General features: G+C 44.6%; 1 long non-coding RNA gene across 2 annotated transcripts in view; it reads right to left on the bottom strand.

Annotated features, from left to right (window-relative positions):
* The window catches only part of LOC130357607 (uncharacterized), a 37,247-nt gene extending 14,495 nt beyond the window's left edge, over window positions 1-22,752 (bottom strand). The window contains exons 1-3 of one of the 2 annotated variants that reach the window (XR_008889192.1): window positions 22,539-22,752; window positions 20,681-20,838; window positions 17,925-17,985 (exon numbers count right to left, since the gene is read on the bottom strand). This is a non-coding gene — a long non-coding RNA (uncharacterized LOC130357607). The remainder of the gene's footprint in view (window positions 1-17,924; window positions 17,986-20,680; window positions 20,839-22,538) is intronic. The other variant, XR_008889193.1, reaches the window with a different exon arrangement.
* Between the last annotated feature and the right edge of the window lie 75 nt (window positions 22,753-22,827).

The raw sequence follows: 22,827 nt of genomic DNA on the forward strand, positions 1-22,827 counted from the left end.
GAATATATGGACGAATATTCGTCATATATTCGCGAATATTCGCATATTCGTAATATTCACGTTTTATTTTCGCATATGCGAAAATGCGCGTATGCGTAAATTAGCATACGCGAAAAGTAGCATATAAAAAAATTTGCATAAGCAAATATTCGCATATGCGAAAAGTAGTATATGCTAATTTTCGCATATGCGAAAATTCGCACACCAGTCTCACACAGTAATATTAGAGCCTTCTTTACACCACACAAGCTGAAAAGCAGAGAGGGATGATCACTGTGATGTGTACTGTGAAAAAAAAAAATAAAATACGAATATTCGTAATTACGAATATATAAAGCTATATTCGCGAATATGCGATATTCGCGAATAAAATTCGCATTGCGAATATTCGCGAGCAACACTATTGAGTACCCCTTTAACAATATCTACGCTTCTTATTCTTAAAGATTTACAGCGGCTGGAGGTGGTCAGGAAAGCTGAAAGCAGCTTAAGTGGGGAAGTTACGGCCAAACTCTGTAAGTTATGTAAACAGTGTGGCTTGTGGGGCTACGCCGCTTGTTTAACGTCTATAAAAGTCAATGGGAGTTACGCAAATTGTGTAACTTCCCCGCTTTGGCTGCTTTCGGCTTGCCCGACCACCGCCGGCCGCTGTAAACAGGAAAAGCCGGAAGAAAGGAGGTGGGACAACACCTCCAAGCTGACCATACTCACTAAATGATTTTGGTTAACCTCTTAAGGACCCAGACATTTTACACCTTAGGACCCGGCCATTTTTTGAACATCTGACCACTGTCACTTTAAACATTAATAACTCTGGAATGCTTTTAGTTATCATTCTGATCCTGAGATTGTTTTTTCGTGACATATTCTACTTTAACATAGTGGTAAAAATTTTTGGTAACTTGCATCCTTTCTTGGTGAAAAATCCCAAAATTCGATGAAAAATCTGAAAATTTAGCATTTTTCTAACTTTGAAGCTCTCTGCTTGTAAGGAAAATGGATATTCAAAATGAATTTTTTTTTTCACATATACAATATGTCCACCTTATGTTTACATCATAAAATTAACAAGTTTTTACTTATGGAAGACACCAGAGGGCTTCAAAGTTCAGCAGCAATTTTTCAATTTTTCACAAAATTTCCAAACTCACTATTTTTCAGGGACCAGTTAAAGTTGGAAGTGGATTTGAAGGGTCTTCATCTTAGAAATACCCCACAAATGACCCCATTATAAAAACTGCACCCCCCAAAGTATTCAAAATAACATTCGGTCAGCCTTTTAACCCTTTAGGTGTTTCACAGGAATAGCAGCAAAGTGAAGGAGAAAATTCACAATCTTCCTTTTTTTACACTCGCATGTTCTTGCAGACCCAATTTTAGAATTTTTACATGGGGTAAAAGGAGAAAATGTATACTTATATTTGTAGCCCAATTTCTCTCGAGTAAGCACATACCTCCTATGTCTATGTAAAGTGTTCGGCGGGCGCAGTAGAGGGCTCAGAAGCGAAGGAGCGACAAGGGGATTTTGGAGAGTACGTTTTTCTGAAATGGTTTTTGGGGGGCATGTTGCATTTAGAAAGCCCCTATGGTGCCAGAACAGCAAAAAAAACAAAAAAACACATGCCATACCATTTTGGAAACAAGACCCCTTGAGGAACGTAACAAGGAATTAAGTGAGCCTTAATACCCCACAGGTGTTTCATGACTTTTGCATATGTAAAAAAAATAAAAAATGCATTCACTAAAATGTGTGTTTCCCCCCAAATTTAACATTTTTGCAAGGGTTAATAGCAGAAAATACCCCCCAAAATGTGTAACCCCATCTCTTCTGAGTATTGAGGTACCCCAACAGTTGACCAGAAGTGCACTACGGGCGAACTACAATGCTCAGAAGACAAGGAGTCATATTTGGCTTTTTGAGAGCAAATTTTGCTCGGGGGCATGTCGCATTTAGGAAGCCCCTATGGTGCCAGGACAGCAAAAAAAAAAAAAAACACATGGCATACCATTTTGGAAACTAAACCCCTTGAGGAATGTAACAAGGAATAAAGTGAGCCTTAATACCCCACAGGGGTTTCACGACTTTTGCATACATAAAAAAAAATAATAATAATTCACTAAAACGTGTGTTTCCCCCCAAATTTAACATTTTTGCAAGGGTTAATAGCAGAAAATACACCCCAAAATTTGTAACCCCATCTCTTCTGAGTATTGAGGTACCCCAAAAGTTGACCAGAAGTGCACTACGGGCGAACTACAATGCTCAGAAGAGAAAGAGTCATATTTGGCTTTTTGAGAGCAAATTTTGCTCGGGGGCATGTCGCATTTAGGAAGCCCCTATGGTGCCAGGACAGCAAAAAAAAAAACACATGGCATATCATTTTGGAAACTAGACCCCTCACAGAATGTAATGAGGGGTACAGTGAGCATTTACCCCCCACTGGTGTCTGACAGATCTTTGGAACAGTCTTTTGCATATGTAAAAAAATTAAAAATGCATTCACTAAAATGTGTGTTTCCCCCCAAATTTAACATTTTTGCAAGGGTTAATAGCAGAGAATACCCCCCAAAATTTGTAACCCCATCTCTTCTGAGTATTGAGGTACCCCAACAGTTGACCAGAAGTGCACTACGGGCGAACTACAATGCTCAGAAGAGAAAGAGTCATATTTGGCTTTTTGAAAGCAAATTTTGCTCGGGGGCATGTCGCATTTAGGAAGCCCCTATGGTGCCAGGACAGCAAAAAAAAAAAAAACACATGGCATACCATTTTGGAAACTAAACCCCTTGAGGAATGTAACAAGGAATAAAGTGAGCCTTAATACCCCACAGGGGTTTCACGACTTTTGCATACATAAAAAAAAAAAAAAAATTCACTAAAACGTGTGTTTCCCCCCAAATTTAACATTTTTGCAAGGGTTAATAGCAGAAAATACCCCCCAAAATTTGTAACCCCATCTCTTCTGAGTATTGAGGTACCCCAACAGTTGACCAGAAGTGCACTACGGGCGAACTACAATGCTCAGAAGAGAAAGAGTCATATTTGGCTTTTTGAGAGCAAATTTTGCTCGGGGGCATGTCGCATTTAGGAAGCCCCTATGGTGCCAGGACAGCAAAAAAAAAAACACATGGCATACCATTTTGGAAACTAGACCCCTCACAGAATGTAATGAGGGGTACAGTGAGCATTTACCCCCCACTGGTGTCTGACAGATCTTTGGAACAGTGGGCTGTACAACATTTTTAATTTGCACAGCCCACTGTTCCAAAGATCTGTCAGACACCAGTGGGGTGTCAATTCTCACTGCCCCCCTCAATACATTCCATGAGGGGTGTAGTTTCCGAAATGGGGTCACATGTGTTTTTTGTTTTTTTTTTGCGTTTGTCAAAACCGCTGTAACAATCAGTCACCCCTGTACAAATCACCTCAAATGTACACTCTCCCTTCTGGGCCTTGTTGTGCGCCCCCAGAACACTTTGCGCCCACATATGGGGTATCTCCGTAGTTGGGGGAAATTGCATTACAAATTTTGGGGGGCTTTTTTCCCCTTTTACCTCTTGTCAAAATGAAAAGTATAGGGCAACACCAGCATGTTAGTGTAAACAATTTTTTTTTTTACACTAACATGCTGTTGTAGACCCCAACTTCACATTTTCATAAGGAGTGAAAGGAGAAAAAGCCCACTAAAATTTGTTAGGCAATTTCTCCCGAGTACGGAGATACCCCATATGTGGCCCTAAACCTTTGCCTTGAAATACGACAGGGCTCCAAAGTGAGAGCGCCATGCGCATTTGAGGCCTAAAGTGAGAGCGCCATGCGCATTTGAGGCATTAGGGATTTGCATAGGGGTGGACATAGGGGTTTTCTACGCCAGTTATTCCCAAACAGGGTGCCTCCAGCTGTTGCAAAACTCCCAGCATGCTTGGACAGTCAACGGCTGTCCGGCAATATTGAGAGTTGTTGTTTTGCAACAGCTGGAGGCTCCATTTTGGAAACAGTGGCATACCAGACATTTTTCATTTTTATTGGGGAGGGGGGCTGGGTAGGGGTATGTGTAGTGTTTTTTTTACTTTTTATTTTATTTTGTGTTAGTGTAGTGTAGTGTTTTTAGGGTACAGTCACACGGGCGGGGGATTACAGTGAGTTTCCCGCTGCGAGTTTGAGCTGCTGCGCAAAATTTGCTGCATTGCAAACTTGCAGCCTGATACTCACTGTAAGCCCCCTGCCCATGTGAATGTACCCTGTACATTCACAGGGGGGGGACCTCCAGCTGTTGCAAAACTACAACTCCCAGCATGCACAGTCTATCAGTGAATGCTGGTAGTTATAGTTTTGCAACAGCTGGAGGCACACGGGTTGGGAAACACTGAGTTAGGAAACAGACAATGTTTCCCAACCAGTGTGCCTCCAGTTGTTGCAAAACCACTTCTCCCAAACATTCTCCGGCATGCTGGAAGTAGTAGTTCGGCAACATCTTTAGAGCCAGATGTTGTCGAACTACAACTCCCAGCATGCTTGGAGTTGTAGTTTTGCAACATCTGGAGGACTACAGTTTGCAGACCACTAATACAGTGGTTCCCAATCTGTGCCCTTCCAGATGTTGCAAAACTACAACTCCCAGTATGCCAAAATTGTCCAGGCATGCTGGGAGTTGTAGTTCTGCAGCATTTGAAGGGCCAGATGTTACAGAACTACAACTCCCAGCATGCCTGGACAGTAAGGGCATGCTGAGGATGTGTAGTTTTGCAACATCTGGAAGGGCACAGTGGTCTCCAAACTGTGGACCTCCAGATGTTGCAAAACTGCAACTCCCAGCATGCCTGGACGCCAAGAGCTGGCTGGGCATTCTGGGAGTTGTAGTGTAAGGGGACCAGATGGAGCAGTCCAGATCGCTTTACGGCGGTCTGGACTGCTGCAAAGGTCCCGCGCCGCCGCCGAAGATCAACTCACCTGTCGCCACCGCCGCCATCTCCGCCACCGGGATCCGGGTCTTCAGGGATGAGGTAAGTACCAGGGTCGGTCCCCAGCACTCCCCCGTCCCCCGCCGCGTTCTCCGGTCTTCCTCCCGTCCTCTCCGAACTTCCAGGGGCCGGGCAGGGCGGGAGGAAGTAACCGCCCCCCCCCCCCCCCTGTGATTGGTTGGTTAGCTAACCTAAGAATCGCAGGGGATAGGAGGAGGTGGCCGGCTTGCCACCTCGCTCCTATACTTCAGCATGGTCCTGGCTGTCTGTGACAACCGGGATCATGCAAAATTACTGGGCGGTCGGGTCCCAGAGACCTGATCAGCCCGGTATCGCCGCAGATCGCACGGGCGATTTCCTTCGCGATTTGCAGACATGGCCCCCCTCGGCGTTTGCCCTGGATGCCTGCTGAAGCATTTCCAATCTCTGCCCGGCGCGCGGCAGAGACCGGAAAACGCCAGGGCGTATGGATATGCCCTGGGTCCTTAAGGCCCAGGGTGTCAGGGCGTATCCATAGGCCCTGGGTCCTTAAGAGGTTAAACAAGTCGATTTCTATGGCATTGGTCAAACTGTGAGCAGCTCAAATAGCCTCTTATATCAGTTCAGTCTGTTGCATTGTGACCATTGAAAAAGGGGACCCAGCTCCCCGAAACGCGTCTGGTTTAGACTGCTATAATCTGCACTTTGATCGGGACACCTATCGGGCTATCCTCACCTCTACATCTGACCTCCGTGCCGTCAGGGCATAGAGGCACTTCACAGCGCTGCCAGACGCTGTTAAACTCATCTTCAACACTGGACCCCTCTCTCATCTGCTCCCGTGCTACCGGGACTGAGAGGCATCCAGGACACCACTATCACCGGACTCCGTGCGTCTCTCTTACATCTTCCCATGCCGTCGTATCAAAGGGGACGTACCACAAATAGAGATGTCGCGAATTGTTCGACGGCGAACAGTTCCCGGGGAACTTAACATGTTCGCGTTCGCATCGCCAGGCAAACATATGTGAAGTTCGATTCGCCGCCTATATTTTAACATTGCGGTAAACTTTGTCCCTGTGAGTCAGAGTCAGCAGACACATTACAGCCAATCAGCAGCAGTCCCTCCCTTCCAGACCCTCCTACCTCCTGCACGGACGCCATTTTACCTTCATTCGGCATGCTGCAGGCTTAGAAAGTGGAGGGTCAGAGAAGCTGCTCCTGCTGTATAGGGAAAGCGATATCTAGGTTGCTGCTAGGTGGTGTATTCAGGGTCCACTTTACTCCTAAAGCCCTAGTGTAACATCTGCTTTAAGGACAGCACCCAAAAAAGCCCTTTTTAGGGCTCAAATATCAGTCCATGTGTCTTGCAACAGATGGAGGCACCCTGGTTGGGAGGGAACCGCTGGTTAAAAGGGGTACTCCAGTATAAAACTTAAGTTCCTTCAAGCAACTAACTACAGTATTAAAAGGGCTATAAATGCAGTCCGTGTGTCTTGCAACTGCTGGAGGCACCCTGGTTGGGGACCTCTGCTTAAAAGGGGAACTCCGCTGGCAACCTTTTTTGCTCATTGCCACACTAGTGCAAATCACATTTGGTGTGACAGTTGTTAAAATAAAATAAAAAATGCCTTTTTTGACTGTGAAATAAAACCAGTGCTGCCTAAAGGGGGGCTCTACCTATGTGCTGCCTAAAATGGGGGGATCTATGTGCTGCCTAAAGGGTGAATCTAAATATATGCTGCCTAAAGGGGGCTCTATGTGCTGCCTAAAGGGAGGCTCTAACTATGTGCTGCCTAATATGGGGGAATCTATGTGCTGCCTAAAGGGGGATCTAACTATGTGCTGCCTAACATGGGGGAATCTATGTGCTGCCTAAAGGGGGATCTAACTATGTGATACCTAAAGGGGGGATCACACTATGTGCTGCCTAAAGGGGGCTCTATGTGCTGCCTAAAGGGAGGCTCTACCTATGTGCTGCCTAAAGGGGGGCTCTAACCATGTGCTGCCTAATATGGGGGAATCTATGTGCTGTTTAAAGGGGGGATCTAAATATGTGCTGCCTAAAGGGGGCTCTATGTACTGCCTAAAGAGAAGCTCTAACTATGTGCTGCCTAATATGGGGGAATCTATGTGCTGCCTAAAGCGGGGCTCTATGTGCTGCCTAAAGGGGGGCTCTAACTATGTGCTGCCTAACATGGGGGAATCTATGTGCTGCCTAAAGGGGGGATCTAACTATGTGCTGCCTAAAGGGGGCTATATGTGCTGCCTAAAGGGAGGCTCTACCTATGAGCTGCCTAAAGGGGGGCTCTAACTATGTGCTGCCTAACATGGGGGAATCTATGTGCTGCCTAAAGGGGGGATCTAACTATGTGATGCCTAAAGGGGGACTCTATGTGCTGCCTAAAGGGGGCTAAAGCATGTTATTCCAAACCATTTAGGAATAATAGGTGATTTATGCCCTTTATGGATTAAAACCAGACTCTGGATCAACTATGTAATTTTCCATGGGAGTTTTGCCATGGATCCCCCTCCAGCACGCCACAGTCCAGGTGTTAGTCCCCTTGAAACAACTTTTTAATCACTATTGTGGCCAGAAAGAGTCCCTGTGGGTTTTCAAATTCGCCTGCCCATTGAAGCCAATGGCGGTTCGCCCGGTTCGCCGGTTCACGAACATTTGCGAAAGTTTGCGTTCGCCGTTCGCGAACCGAAAATTTTATGTTCGCGACATCACTAACCACAAATACATCTACAAACGCTGCCGTATTCCGGAAATCGTCCTCCGCCAGGAGCCGGTAAGAGGCACTAAGTGCCTGATCTTCTAACTTTGTTCCTCATTTACCCGGTCTCTGTGCTGTCAGCGCTAATACACGCACAAACTGTTACAGTGGGCATCTACTTAGGAGCCTCCAGCGCTCCCAAAACTGCTATTTGACCTTGTTAACCCACTAGCCCGAATATATTTTATTCTCAAGACTTTTTAACAATCAACAGTGCAAATTTTATGTATCTTTTATGTACAATACATGTCTTAATATTCTTTTAATACATTTTGTTCAGTCTGTTGCAAGGGCCCTGCCCAGACTATAGAACACCATTGAGACTATTACTCAATAAATACAATTTATTTATTTATTTATGTTTTAGACACTTGTTCTTATTCCTTCTATTTTTTCCTGTTTCCCCTATACCTGGTAGGACTGCATCTTTTTCTGTTTTACTAAAGCCTCTTATATCAGGCAAGTTAGATTTCAACTTGATTGATCCCTTATTCCTTAGTAGACAGGGGCTGCCGTAAGTGTCTGGCTGTAGCGCAACCACTATCCTATTAACATAAACATTCATGTTATACTGATTGTAAAGGGGTACTCCGCTGCTCTGCGTTTGGAACAAACTGTTCTGAACGCTGGAGCCGGCATCGGGAGCTTGTGAGGTCATAGTCCCGCCCCCTCACGACATCACGCCCCGCCCCCTCAATGCAAGTCTATGTGAGGGGGCGTGAGTCACGCCCCCTTTCATAAACTTGCATTGAGGGGGGAGGGGTGTGACCTCATGAGGGGGCGGGACTATGACCTCTCGAGCTCCTGGCGCCGGCTCCAGCATTCGGAACAGTGTGTTCCAAATGCTGAGCAGTGGAGTACCCCTTTAACATGTACCGTATGTTTATGAAAGGAAGGATACTTTATCCTACAGCTATCTTCTCTGTGCGGCCTATGTAAGAGACAGTATTCTATACTTCCCAGATCTAGCGCTATCTTTGTTTTTAAAACACTTAATTCTCTCAGGTTGGGTTGGGATGGTGGTGACCAGGGCTCAAGTCCAGCAGGAATGCATGGGAATGGAGTTCCTGCACTTTTTCCACAGCAGGAGCACTGTTCCCATCAGCAGGAGTCCTGCAGAACCAGCTCTTGAGTGGAAATCTTGGGTGAGTGCCCATACGTTTTTCCCAGGACTTGACCCCTGGTGGTGACTCCTGTGTATACGCATGTAAAGCTCTGTCTTTTTCATACATTTCCTGCATATGTCTCATTACCAGGTTTTACTAACTTTTCAACCACATTGCAAGTTCTATAAAAATACAGTAACAGCAAAAATAAGTGTCGGGAAGGGAAACTACAGACACTTTCCTTCAGAGTACAAATTGTACATTATGCTGCATAACATAAAGAAAAAATATTGTCATTGCGCTAAAGATTATCATTACTATATCCATTGGCTGCTAGTCAGAGGAATCCAAATTTGAAACCTCAGTAAGAGGGCTGTGGTCTTTTAGAACAGAACTCAATTGGATGTAAGTCAAGGGGTACTCCAGTGGAAAACATGTATTTTTTTTTATTTTTTTTTATCAACTGATGCCACAAAGTTAAACAGTTTTGAAAATTACTTCTATTTAAAAATCTTAATCCTTCCAGTACTTATCAGCTGCTGTATGCTCCAGAGGAAGTTGTGTAATTCTTTTCAGTCTGACCACGGTGCTCTCTGCTGACACCTCTGTTCATATCAGGAACTGTCCAGAGCAGGATAGGTTTGTAATTTACAAATCTGTTGAACTTTCTGGCACCAATTGGTAAATTTTTTTCCACTAGAGTACCCCTTTAATCCCTTAAGGACATGCGCCGTAAATGTACGACATTGCTAAGAAGTACTTAGTGCACAGCACCGTAAATTTACGGCACATTTTTCCTGGATCACCGCATCTCCAGACGCGGTGATCGGAACAGGATGACTGCTGATAACTATCAGAAGCCATCCCAAGACATTGACTAGGGGGTCCTGACCCCCCCCCCCCTTGTCGGCGATCGCCTTGATTCACCGATCAATTCTGACCGGCGAATCATGGCTTTTCTGGGCTGATCGGGTCTCTGGGGACCCAATCGCTTGGAAAATAGTGGTTATCGGGGCTGTCAGAGACAGGGACCAGCGGCGGGAAGGAACGGTGGCAGCAGAATGCAGGCAGCGGCGGAGACAGAGGCAGCAGTGAAGATCTGGTAAGTGATCTTCACTGCTGCCTTGTAGTTTCACAACTACAACTCCCAGCATGCCCAGACAGCCAAAGGCTGTGTGGGAATGCTGGGAGTTGTAGTTTTGCAACATCTGGAGGGCTACAATTTGGACATCACTGTATAGTCGTTGACAGCGAGTACCCCGGGTTAAATTTGAGCTAAAACTCCCAGCGGGAAACTCGCTGTAAACCCCCATACCCTAAAAACACTAAACTATATGACAATACACAAAATAAAGGGTAAAAAAAAACACTACATACCCATGCCCTTACACTGCCCCCCCCCCCCCAAATAAAAATTAAAAACGTCTCGTATGACACGGTTTCCAAAATGGAGCCTCCAGCTATTGCAAATTAACTCCCAGTATTGTCGGACAGCCATGGGCTCTTCAGGCATGCTGGGAGTTTTGCAACAGCTGGAGGCACCCTGTTTGGTAAACACTTCCATACAGTATTTTTGGTGGAGGAGGCAAGCGCCATGCCTGCATCCGGGTCCGTCCCTATGCAAGTCCCTAATTTAGGCCTCAAATGCGCATGGCGCTCTCTCACTCCGGAGCCCTGTGGTATTTCAAGACAACAGTTTAGGGCCACATATGGGGTATTTCCGTACTCTGGAAAAATTGCGCTACAAATTTTGGGGGGGCTTTTTCTCCTTTTACCCCTCATAAAAAGGTAATGTTGGGTTTTACACCAGAATGTTATTGCAATTAATTTTTATTTTTTGCACTAACATTCTGCTGTTGCTCCACATTTTTCCTTTTCACAAGAGGTAAATAGGAAAAAAAGACCCCCAAAATTTGTAACCCAATTTCTCCTGAGTACGGAAATACCTCATATGTGGACGTAAAATGCTCTGAAAATGCACAACAGGGCTCAGGAGTGAGAGAGCACCATGTACAATTGGTGATTTGAGCAAGGGTGGCTGATTTTACAGCGGTTCTGACATAAACGCAAAAAGTAAATACCCACATGTGACCCCATTTTGGAAGCTACACCCCTCACAGAATGTAACAAGGGGTATAGTGAGCATTAACACCCCACAGGTGTTTGTCAAATATTTTGTTAAAGTTGGATGTGAAAATGAGAAAAAATTTATTTTTCATTTTCACAAGGGAAAATAGGGAAAAAGTCTTCCAAAATTTGTAACCCCATTTCTATATGGAAGTACCATAGATGTGTATGTAAAGTGCTCTGCGGGCGCACTACAATGCTCAGAAGAGAAGGAGCGCCATTGGGCTTTTGGAGAGAGAATGTGTCCGGAATTGAAGGCCATGTGTGTTTACAAAAGCCCCCATGGTGCCAGAACAGTAGACACCCCACACATGTGACCCAATTTTGGAAACTACACCCCTCACAGAATGTAATAATGGGTACAATGAAACTGCATTTTAGTGAAAAAAAATAATCATTTATACATCCGACTTTACCGAAAAGTCGTCAAACACCTGTGGGTTGTTAAGGCTCAATGTACCCCTTGTTATGTTCCTTGAGGGGTGTAGTTTCCAAAATAGTATGCCATGTGTTTTTTTTTTTTTTTTTTTGCTGTTCTGGCACCATAGGGGCTTCCTAAATGTGACATGCTCCCCGAAAAATTGGAAAATTTCTGCTGAACTTTAAAGCCCTCTGATGTCTTCCAAAAGTAAAAGCATGTCAACTTTATGATGTCAACATAAAGTAGACATATTGTATATGTGAATCAATATATAATTTATTTGGAATGCCTATTTTCCTTATAAGCAGAGAGCTTCAAAGTTGGAAAAATGCTAAACTTTCCAATTTTTCATTTGGACATTTTTCACCAAGAAATGATGTAAGCATTGACCAAAATTTACCACTATGTTAAAGTAGAATATGTCATAAAAAAAATATTCTCGGGAATCAGAATGATTAGAATAAGCATCCCAGAGTTATTAATGCTGAAAGTGATAGTGGTCAGATGTGCAAAAAATGCTCTGGTCCATAACCCCTTAAGGATGCCGGGCGTATCCATACACCCCCGTTTTAAAGTCCTTAAGGACTAAGGGCATAGGGAATTCCAGTCCCCACCGCTCGCCGGGGGGGGGACCGGACCGGGGTGACTGCTGGTATCTATCAGAAGGCACCCCGTGCAAACCCCTGGATGGTTCAGACAGGCGATTTGCGGCGATTCCGGGTCAATTGGGTCTCTGGTGACCCGGTGACTCGGAAAAAAGGGTGAATGGGGCTGTCCGAGACAGCCCCATTCATTCTTACCCAGCAGGAGTGAGGTGCCACCTCACGATCACGTGATTGATCGGTCGGAACGACCGACCAATCACGACCCTGGTGATCGGGATGGCGATCATGGCAGTGATCAGGGCCGGAGGGGTTCTCCTACCTTGCCCTGGTCTGGCAGGGGTCCCCTCGTGTGCGGTGGTGGCGACAGGAGCAGCAGGATCAGTGGCAGCAGCGGCGGCGATCCTGGCGGCAGAATACAGCAGGTGGTGAAGCCTGTTCACCTCCTGCTGTTGCTTAGCAACAACTCGCAGCATGCAAAGCCAAGGGGCATGCTGGGAGTTGTAGTTCTGCAACAGCTGAAGTTCCAACTACAACTCCCAGCATGCCCTTTGGTAGTCTGTGCATGCTGGGGGTTGTAGTTATGCCACTGCTGGAGGCACATTTTTTCTATGAAAAAGTGTACATCCAGCTGTTGCATAACTACAACTCCCAACATGCACAGACTACCAAAGGGCATGCTGGGAGTTGTAGCAGTGTGCCTCCAGCTGTTGCAAAACAACAACTCTCAGCATGCCCTTTGACTGTCAATGCATGCTGATTGTTGCAGTTTTGCAACAGCTGGAGACACATTGGTTTTGAAACCGAGTTTGCTACCTAACTCAGTGTTTCGCCACCAGTGTGCCTCCAGCTGTTGTAAAAATACAACTCCCAGCATGCACTGAGAGAGTGTAAATGCTGGGAGTTGTAGTTTTGCAACAGCTGGAGGCACACTGGTTGTGAAACACTGAGTAAAGTAACAAACTCTCAATGTTTTGCAACCAATGTGCCTCCAGCTGTTGCATAACTACAACTCCCAGCATGTATGGTATGTCAGTGCTTGCTGGGAGTTGTAGTTTTGCAACAGCTGGAGGTTTGCACACTCACATGGGTGGGTCTACAGCGAGTTTTCCGTTGCAAGTTTGAGATGCTGCAAATTTTCCGCCGCAGCTCAAACTCCCAGCGAGAAACTTGCTGTAAACCCACCCGTGTGAATGTACCCTAAAAACACTACAATACACTACACTACAAAAAATGAAAAGTAAAACACTACATATACAAATACCCTTACACAGCCCCCCCCCCCCCGCCCCATAAAACAACATCTTGGATGGCACTGTTTTCAAAACAGAGCCTCCAGCTGTTGCAAATCATCAACTCCCATTATTGCCGGACATCCACTGACTGTCCAGGCATGCTGGGAGTTTTTCAACAGCTGGAGACACCCTGTTTGGGAAACGCTGGGGTAAAGTTTTTTTGTGGCGGATTCAAATCCCCAATTTAATCCTCAAATGCGCATGGCGCTCTCTCGCTTTGGAGCCCTGTCGTATTTCAAGGAAACAGTTTAGGGCCACATTTGGGGTATCTCTGTACTCGGGAGAAATTGCCTAACAAATTTTGGGGGGCTTTTTCTCCTTTTACGCCTTATGAAAAGGGAAAGTTGGCGTCTACACCAGCATGTTAGTGTAAAAAAAAATTTTTTACACTAACATGCTGGTGTTGCCCCATACTTAGAATTTTCACAAGCGGTAAAAGAAAAAAAAGACCCCAAAAATTTGTAACGTAATTTTTCCTGAGTACAGAAATACCTCATATCTGGGCGTAAAGTGCTCTGCGGGCGCACAACATGGCTCAGAAGTGAGAGCGTGCCATGTACATTTGATGTCTAAATTGGTGATTTGCACAGGGGTGGCTTATTTTATCCCTGAGTTCTGACATTAACGCAAAACACCCAGATATAACCCCATTTTGGAAACTACACCCCTCATGGAATTTAACAAGGGGTATAGTGAGCCTTAACACCCCACAGTTGTTTGACGAGTTTTAGTTAAAGTTGGATGTGAAAATTAAAAAAAAAAATTTTCACTAAAATACTAGTGTTACCCTACATTTTTCATTTTCACAAGAGAGAATAGGAAAAAAGCCCCCCAAAATTTGTAACCCCATTTCTTCTGAGTAAGAACATACCCCATATGTGGATGTAAAGTGTTCTGCGGGCGAACTACAATGCTCAGAAGAGAAGGAGCTCCATTGGGCTTTAGGAGAGAGAATGTGTCCAAAATTGAAGGCCATGTGTGTTTATAAAGCCCCCATAGTGCCAGAACAGTGGACCCCCCCACATGTGTCCCCATTTTGGAAACTACACCCCTCAAGGAATATAATAAGGGGTACACTGAGCATTTATACCCCACAGGTGTCTGACAGATTTTTGGAACAGTGGTCCGTGAAAATGAAACATTTTATTTTTCATTTGCACAGCCCACTTTTCCAAAGATCTGTCAAACGCCAGTGGGGTGTAAATGTTCACTGCACCTCTTATTCAATTCTGTGAGGGGTGTAGTTTCCAAAATGGGGTCACATATGGGGGGGGGGGTCCACTGTTCTGGCACCACAGGGGGCCCCCCTAATGCAAAAAAATTTCACTAAAATGCTGGTTTTCCCCCAAATTTTACATATTTACAAGGGGTAATAGGAAAAAATGCCCACCAAAATTTGTAACCGCATCTCTTCTGAATATGGAAATACCTCATGTGTGGATGTCAAGTGTACTGCGGGTGAACTACAATGCTCAAGAGAAGGAGCCATATTTGGCTTTTGGAAAGCAAATTTTGCTGAAATGGTTTGGGGGGGGGGGGCATGTCGCATTTAGGAAGCACCTATGGTGCCAGAAAAGAAAAAAAAAGCCCCACATGGCACACTATTTTGGAAACAACACCCCTTTAAGGAACGTACACAGGTGTTTGACAAATATCCGCTATAGTTGGACGTGAAAATGAAAAATTAGATTTTTTTCACTAAAATGCTGATGCTACCCCAGGAAAAAAGCCCCCCAAAATTTGTAACACCAGTTCTGCTGAGTATATAAATACCCCATGTGTGGACGTAAAGTGCTCTGATGGTGCACTACAATGCTTTTTTTTGCATTTATGTCAGAACTGCTGTAACGATCAGCCACCCCTGTGCAAATAACCTCAAATGTACATAATGCACTCTCACTCCTGAGCCTTGTTGTGCGCCCGCAGAGCATTTTACGTCCACATTTTACGTCCACATTTTACGTCTCCCAAGTATTTCTGTACTCGGGAGAAATTGCTTTGCAAATTTAGGGGGGCTTTTTTCCCTTTTACCTCTTGTGAAAATGAAAAGTATGGGGCAACACCAGCATGTTAGTGTAAACATAACATTTTTTTTACAATAACATGCTGGAGTAGATCCCAACTTTACCTATTCATAAGGGGTAAAAGGATAAAAAGCCCCCCAAAATTTGTTAGACAATTTCTCCGGAAAAACCGCATATGTGGCCCTAAACTGTTGCCTTGAGATACGACAGGGCACCGAAGTGAGAGAGCGCCATGCGCATTTGAGGCCTAAATTAGGGATTTGCATGGGACAGACCCAGATGCAAGAATGATACTTGCCTCCAATATGAAAATTACCCTACGGCAGTGTTTCCCAAACACGGGGCCTCCAGCTTTAACAAAAATCCCAGCAGCATTCACATGGGGTGGGGCAAACCTCCAGCTGTTGCAAAACAACAACTCCCAGCATGCCCTTAGGCTGTCCGTGCATGCTGGGGGTTGTAGTTATGCAACAACTGGAGGCACACTGGTTGCAAAACACTGAGAGTTTGTTACTTAACTCAGAGTTTTGCAACCAGTGTGCCTCCAGTTTTTGCAAAACTACAACTCCCAGCATGTACAGTCCATCAGTGCATGCTGGGAGTTGCAGTTTTTCAACATCTGGAGAACAGTTTGGAGACTACTGTGTAGTGGTGTCCAAACTGTGGCCCTCCAGATTTTTTAAAACTACAACTTCCAGCATGCCCAGACAGCCAAAGGCTGTCTGGGCATGCTGGGAGTTGTAGTTTTGAAACTCCTAGAAGCAGCAGTGAAGATCCCTTTACAGCGATCTTCACTGCTGCCTCTGATGTCGCCACCGCTGCATCCACTTGCCTGTGTCTCCTTTCTTCTGTCCTGCAGGTATCTGCCGCCGGTCCCCCTGGCATCAACGGCCTCTACAGCTGTCGCCGCCATCTTTCCCCACTCTGCCCCGACTTCTAGTCCTGACCGGCCAATCGCAGAGCATAGGAGGAGGTGACACCCGTGCCACCTCACTCCTATCTATTAGGATGATAATTTTTTGGGCGATCGGGTCGCCAGAGACCCGATCAGCCCGGAATCACCACAAATCTCCGATATGCATTGATCAGCGATTTGCGGCAATCGCCGACATGGGGGGGGGGTCTCAGGAACCCCCAGGGGTTTGCACGGGTTGTCTGCTGAACTTCTGGGGACCAGAATTTCCACGGGCGTACAGGTATGCTCTGGGGTTAAAGGAGAACTCCGGAATATAAAAATTGTCCCCCATACTGCCGGCAGTAAAAAAAATTAAGATTTACATACCTTCCTCCGCTCCCCCGGGGCCTCCGGTAACCGGCTCCAATCTCCGCCGTGATCCTCTTCCTGGTTGCCGGTGGTCGGAGAATCATACTGCGCTCAGCCAATCACCAGCCGCAGCTCGGCCGGCGATAGGCTGAGCGGCAGTGTGAGAACGCTTCAGGACACAAAATTCTTCACTACACCGGCACCTGCTGCCGGGGCCGAAAACGTCACACTGCCGCTCAGCCTATCGCCGGCCGAGCGCAGTAAAACCAGGAAGAGGACCGTGGCGGACACCGGAGCCGGTTACCGGAGGCATGTACATCTTTATTTTTTTTTACTGCTGGCAGTATGGGGGACAATTTTTATATTCTGGAGTTCTCCTTTAAGATCTAAAACATGAGCTGTGATTGGTTGCTTGGGAAAATCACTCCAGTTTCTGACTCAGGGTCATTGTGTCCTGAGCTAATCCCTGACTTTTGTACTGTTTTGCTTTATTACTGCTTGGCTTGTTCTCTTACTACTCATTTTGGCTTACTGTTTCTGTACCACACTGCTATCTATGTTACCGACCCAGCTAGTTTGACATTGCTTATACGTTTAGTTTGTCCTGTTGTACTGTGTTGTTTTATTACTTTGGCATAAGTCAAAATCAACACAAGTGAAAAAAAAAAAAAACTATACATCTTAAAAAAAAAAATGTAAAACAGTTGGTACCAGTCCATCCAAAATAAATATTTCCAGGTTATGGAATATATAAATATATATATATATATATATATATATATATATATATATATATATATCAAAGGAACATACTATACATGATATCCAAGTAGATGAGATGACCGAACAACCTCACTTGTACTGGAGGTGTTTCATTATAATAATAAAAGTTTTACCGCTCAGTTTTAATTACTTTGTGATTGTCATGAGTTTTTTTTCATTTGCGCCCCAAAAGCTTTGTTCTAGCTGTCAGCTTCTAATCATTTCTAGCTTTCTTCTCCCTTGAAAGGTTTATAGTTTCCAAATACTGATTTATTAATGCTGGCAAGATAATGTAATGCGTTCAGTCAACAGGACTGGTGTACTCCAAAATATTAACCGCTCAATGGACGCACGTGAGGGATCGAGAATGCAAATGTAATGCTGAATTTATCAACTTCCAAATTTACAATGTGTCTAGAAGCAAAGCAGATTAACCAGCAAAGACATGTCATTAATGGGCAATCACTGCCAACTGTTCTGCCAGTCACCAGATACCGGGAGACAATGTAATTGGAAACAAATACTTAAAATAATATTTCAGGGCTGCGTCAGTGCTGTGACGGCGACAAATATTCAGACCGGTTTACAGGTTAAAAATGTACCTTTTGCTTTCAATCATGGAAGGCAGCTATGGAAGGCATCTGCTGTTCTCAAAGGGGTACTCTGGAGAGAAAAAAAGAAATTCAAATCAACTGGTGCCAGAAAGTTAGACAGATTTTTAAATTCCTTCTATTTAAAAATCTGAATCCTTCCAGTACTTATCACCTGCTGTATGCTCCACAGGAATGTAGTTCTTTTCAGGCTGACCACAGTGCTCTCTGCTGACACCTCTGTGCCTGCAAGGAACTGTCCAGAGCAGGAGCAAATTCTCATAGTGAACCTCCCCTGCTCTGGACAGTTCCTGAAACGGACAGAGGTGGCAGCAGAGAGCACTGTGGTCAGACTGGAAAGAACTACACAACTTCCTGTGGAGCATACATCAGCTGATTAGTACTGGAAGGATTCAGATTTTTAAATAGAAGTAAATTACAAATCTGTATAACTTTCTGGCACCAGTTGATTTGAAAAAAATAAAATAAAATAAAATAAATAAATAAATTCCCTCCCGAGTACAGCCTTTGGCTGTCCGGGCATGCTGAAAGTTGTAGTTTTGCAACAGCTGGAGGCCCACTGGTTAAAAATGGACCTATGGAAGGCAGCTATGGAAGGCACATGCTGTTCTTAAAGGGGTACTCCACTGGAAAACATGTTTTTTTTTAAATCAACTGGTGCCAGAAAGTTTAAAAAGATTTGTAATTTACCTCTATTTAAAAATCTTAATCCTTCCAGTACTAATCAGCTGATGTATGCTCCACAGGAAGTTCTTTTCTATTTGGATTTACTTTATGCCTGACCACAGTGCTCCCTGCTGACACCTCTGTCAATTTTAACCCCTTAAGGACTCAGGGTTTTTCCGTTTTTGCACTTCGTTTTTTCCTCCTTACCTTTTAAAAATCATAACCCTTTCAATTTTCCACCTAAAAATCCATATTATGGCTTATTTTTTGCGTCGCCAATTCTACTTTGCAGTGACATTAGTCATTTTACCCAAAAATGCACGGCGAAACGGAAAAAAAAATCATTGTGCGACAAAATTGAAAAAAAAACGCCATTTTGTAACTTTTGGGGGCTTTCGTTTCTACACAGTGCATATTTCGGTAAAAATTACACCTTATCATTATTCTGTAGGTCAATACGGTTAAAATGGTACCCTACTTATATAGGTTTGATTTTGTCGCACTTCTGGAAAAAATCATAACTACATGCAGGAAAATGTATACGTTTAAAAATGTCATCTTCTGACCCCTATAACTTTTTTATTTTTCCACGTACAGGGTGGTATGAGGACTCATTTTTTGCGCCATGATCTGAAGTTTTTATCGGTATGATTTTTGTTTTGATCGGACTTTTTGATCACTTTTTATTCATTTTTTAATGATATAAAAAGTGACCAAAATACGCTTTTTTGGACTTTGGAATTTTTTTGCGCGTACGCCATTGACCGTACGGCTTAATTAATGATATATTTTTATAGTTCGGACATTTACGCACGCGGCGATACCACATATGTTTATTTTTTATTTTTTTTACACTGTTTTATTTTTTTTATGGGAAAAGGCGGGTGATTCAAACTTTTATTAGGGAAGGGGTTAAATGACCTTTATTAACACTTTTTTTTTTACATTTTTTTTGCAGTGTTATAGGTCCCATAGGGACCTATAACACTGCACACACTGATCTCTAATGCTGATCACTGGCGTGCATTAACACGCCTGTGATCAGCATTATCGGCGCTTGACTGCTCCTGCCTGGATCTCAGGCACGGAGCAGTCATTCGTCGATCGGACACCGAGGAGGCAGGTAAGAGCCCTCCCGGTGTCCGATCAGCTGTTCGGGACGCCGCGATTTCACCGCGGCGGTCCCGAACAGCCCGACTGAGCAGCCGGGTCACTTTCACTTTCACTTTAGAAGCGGCGGTCAGCTTTGACCGCCGCTTCTAAAGGGTTAATACCGCACATCGCCGCGATCGGCGATGTGTGGTATTAGCCGCGGGTCCCGGCCGTTGATTAGCGCCGGGACCGACGCGATATGATGCGGGATCGCAGCGCGATCCCGCTTCATATCGCGGGAGCCGGCGCAGGACGTAAATATACGTCCTGCGTCGTTAAGGGGTTAAGAACTGTGCGGAGCAGCATATGTTTGCTATGGGGATTTGCTCCTACTCTGGAGAGTTCCTAAAAGGTGTCAGCAGAGAGCACTGTGGTCAGACAGAAAAGAAATTCAAAAAGAAAAGACCTTCCTGTGTATCATACTGCAGCTGATAAGTACTGGAAGGATTAAGATTTTTTAATAGAAATAATTTACAAATCTGTTTAACTTGGCACCAGTTGATTAAAATAACAAACAAACATGTTTTCCAGTGGAATACCTCGTTAAGAACAGCAGATGCCTTCCATAGGTCCATTTTTAACCAGTGGGCCTCCAGCTGTTGCAAAACTACAACTCCCAGCATGCCCGGACAGCAAAAGGCTGTCCGGGCATGCTGGAAGTTGTAGTTTTGCGACAATATCTCACATTTTACATAGAATCGAGCTGGGAAAGATTGTCAGAAAATTGGTATTTCACTCGGTCAGTAAATATTTCAGAATATTTCACATAGTGAAGACTATTTTTAGATGGTACTTTGCTACGTCACGCCTATGTCACATTGATCGGCAGAGCTCTAGTCTATGTAGCTTCATCGAGGTGGGCTCACTCCTGCACATATAGAGGAACTTTCCACCCATTAAATCACTATGGACTAGTCTGCAGACCATACTTCTCTCTGCGATTACTATAACCCCCAAGCCGGTCCGACTGCTAGTAGATCTGACCTCCTTCCCTATTAATCGCAGACAGTCAGGGATTGTCACCCACTGGTTGATGGCAACTTAATTGGTCAGAACCAGACACTGGAGGGTTGTGCTCACCCTGTATCTACAAGAGAGTATTGTTAATATGACATACAGTATGTTTAAGAATAGAGTTGAGCAAACTTTTTGAAAGTTCGATTTTACTGGTTTGCCAAAGTCTGGCAAAAAGTTCTGGATACATAGTTACATAGTACGGTCGAAAAAAGACATATGTCCATCAAGTTCAACCAGGGAATTGAAGGGTAGGGGTGTGGCGCGATATTGGGGAAGGGATGGGATTTTATATTTCTTCATAAGCATTAATGTTATTTTGTTCCAGCAATGTATCTAATCCTGTTTTAAAGCTGTTAATTTTTCCTGCTGTGACCAGTTCCTGAGGTAGACTGTTCCATAAGTTCACAGTCCTCACGGTAAAGAAGGCGTGTCGCCCCTTGAGACTAAACTTTTTCTTCTTCAGACGGAGGGAGTGCCCCCTTGTCCTTTGGCGGGGTTTAACCTGGAACAGTTTTTCTCCATATTTTTTGTATGGGCCATTAATATACTTATATACGTTTATCATATCCCCCCTTAAACATCTCTTCTCAAGACTAAACAATTGTAACTCCTTTAATCGCTCCTCATAGCTAAGATGTTCCATGCCCCATATTAGTTTGGTTCTAACTGAACTAGTTGTGTCCGAACCTGTATTTCACCAATAGCCCAAAAACAGGTGTATAGCACGGTCTAAGAGCCCTTAAAGCCACGTATAACAATGTTAGGTCACCTAGGAATGTATCTATGGACGTCTGAGCTGTTTTGAAGGCAAAGTTAAAGGGGTTATCCAAGAAAAAACTTTTTTTTTATATGTCAACTGGCTCCAGAAAGTTAAACAGATTTGTAAATTACTTCTATTAAAAATTGTAATCCTTTCAGTACTTATGAGCTGCTGAAGTTGAGTTGTTATTTTCTAAGTGCTTTCTGATGACACCTGTCTCAGAAACTGTCTAGAGCAGAAGCAAATCCCCATAGCAAACCTATTCTACTCTGTGCAGTTCCCAAGACAAGCAGAGATGTCAGCAGAGAGCACGGTTTCCAGACAGAAAAGAACAACTCAACTTCAGCAGCTGATAATTATTGGAAGGATTAAGATTTTTTCATAGAAGTAATTTAAAAATCTGTTTAACTTTCTGGAGCCAGTTGATAAAAAATTTTTTTTTCCTGGAATACCCTTTTAATTTCAAGGTGACGGCAACATGTATGGCCATAGGTAAGCAGATGGTATCTGGTGGTAACTAACAGGTTGAATAAAAACATGTTGCACTAGTGGATTGTTTATGCTTTGTAAAATTAGTATCCAAAAATTATACTTACTTCCTATCTACACAGAGATATCGGAGGAAGTAATGGCTTTTTCCAAGTGATCCAAAAATTATCAATTTTTGGGAGTAGCAATAGGTTTCGTGCCTGGAAGTGATTCCTATTTTAGGACAAAGAAACAGGATTGGCATACTAGAAAGTGCACAAGTAGGAAGCCTTCAGGCTGAATTTATGCGAAGGGGCGTGAATTCCCACGCCCCCCCCCCCGCACCTACAGGCGGGGTCATGCAGGAGGCACCACTATAAAACGGCCCCGCAACATACAGGCGGGGCGTACGTGGTTTTTCAGGTCGGAAGGAGTGCAACAGCGCGAGGTCCCATGTCTACAGGAACTTTTACTAGGATCTGGTAACCCGGGTTCCCCGGGCCCCCTTAACCCCCCCCTTACATAGCACTTATCACCGTCACCTTATTCCCGGTCTGGCTGTGGTTCTCCAGCTGCGATCCCGGAGCCGGGTGGGTGACGTCACTCCCCCACGCCATGAGGTACTTTTCATCCAGGACGCTCGCTTCTAGCATGGCATGCGGCATGGTCACAATTCTCGGGCGGCGGACGGGGGTTGTCCACCGACCCTGGGACCCACTTTGGCTCCCGTTCGCCGGCTGCCCGTGAGTCTGTCGGTGTGCCCGGCGTGCTGGGTTGCCTGGGTAACACTGCCGAGCCACACAGTGGATGGAGAGCCGGAATCTCTGCCAC

The sequence above is a fragment of the Hyla sarda genome, chromosome 2, assembly GCF_029499605.1.
Source record: "Hyla sarda isolate aHylSar1 chromosome 2, aHylSar1.hap1, whole genome shotgun sequence".
NCBI lineage: Eukaryota > Metazoa > Chordata > Amphibia > Anura > Hylidae > Hyla > Hyla sarda.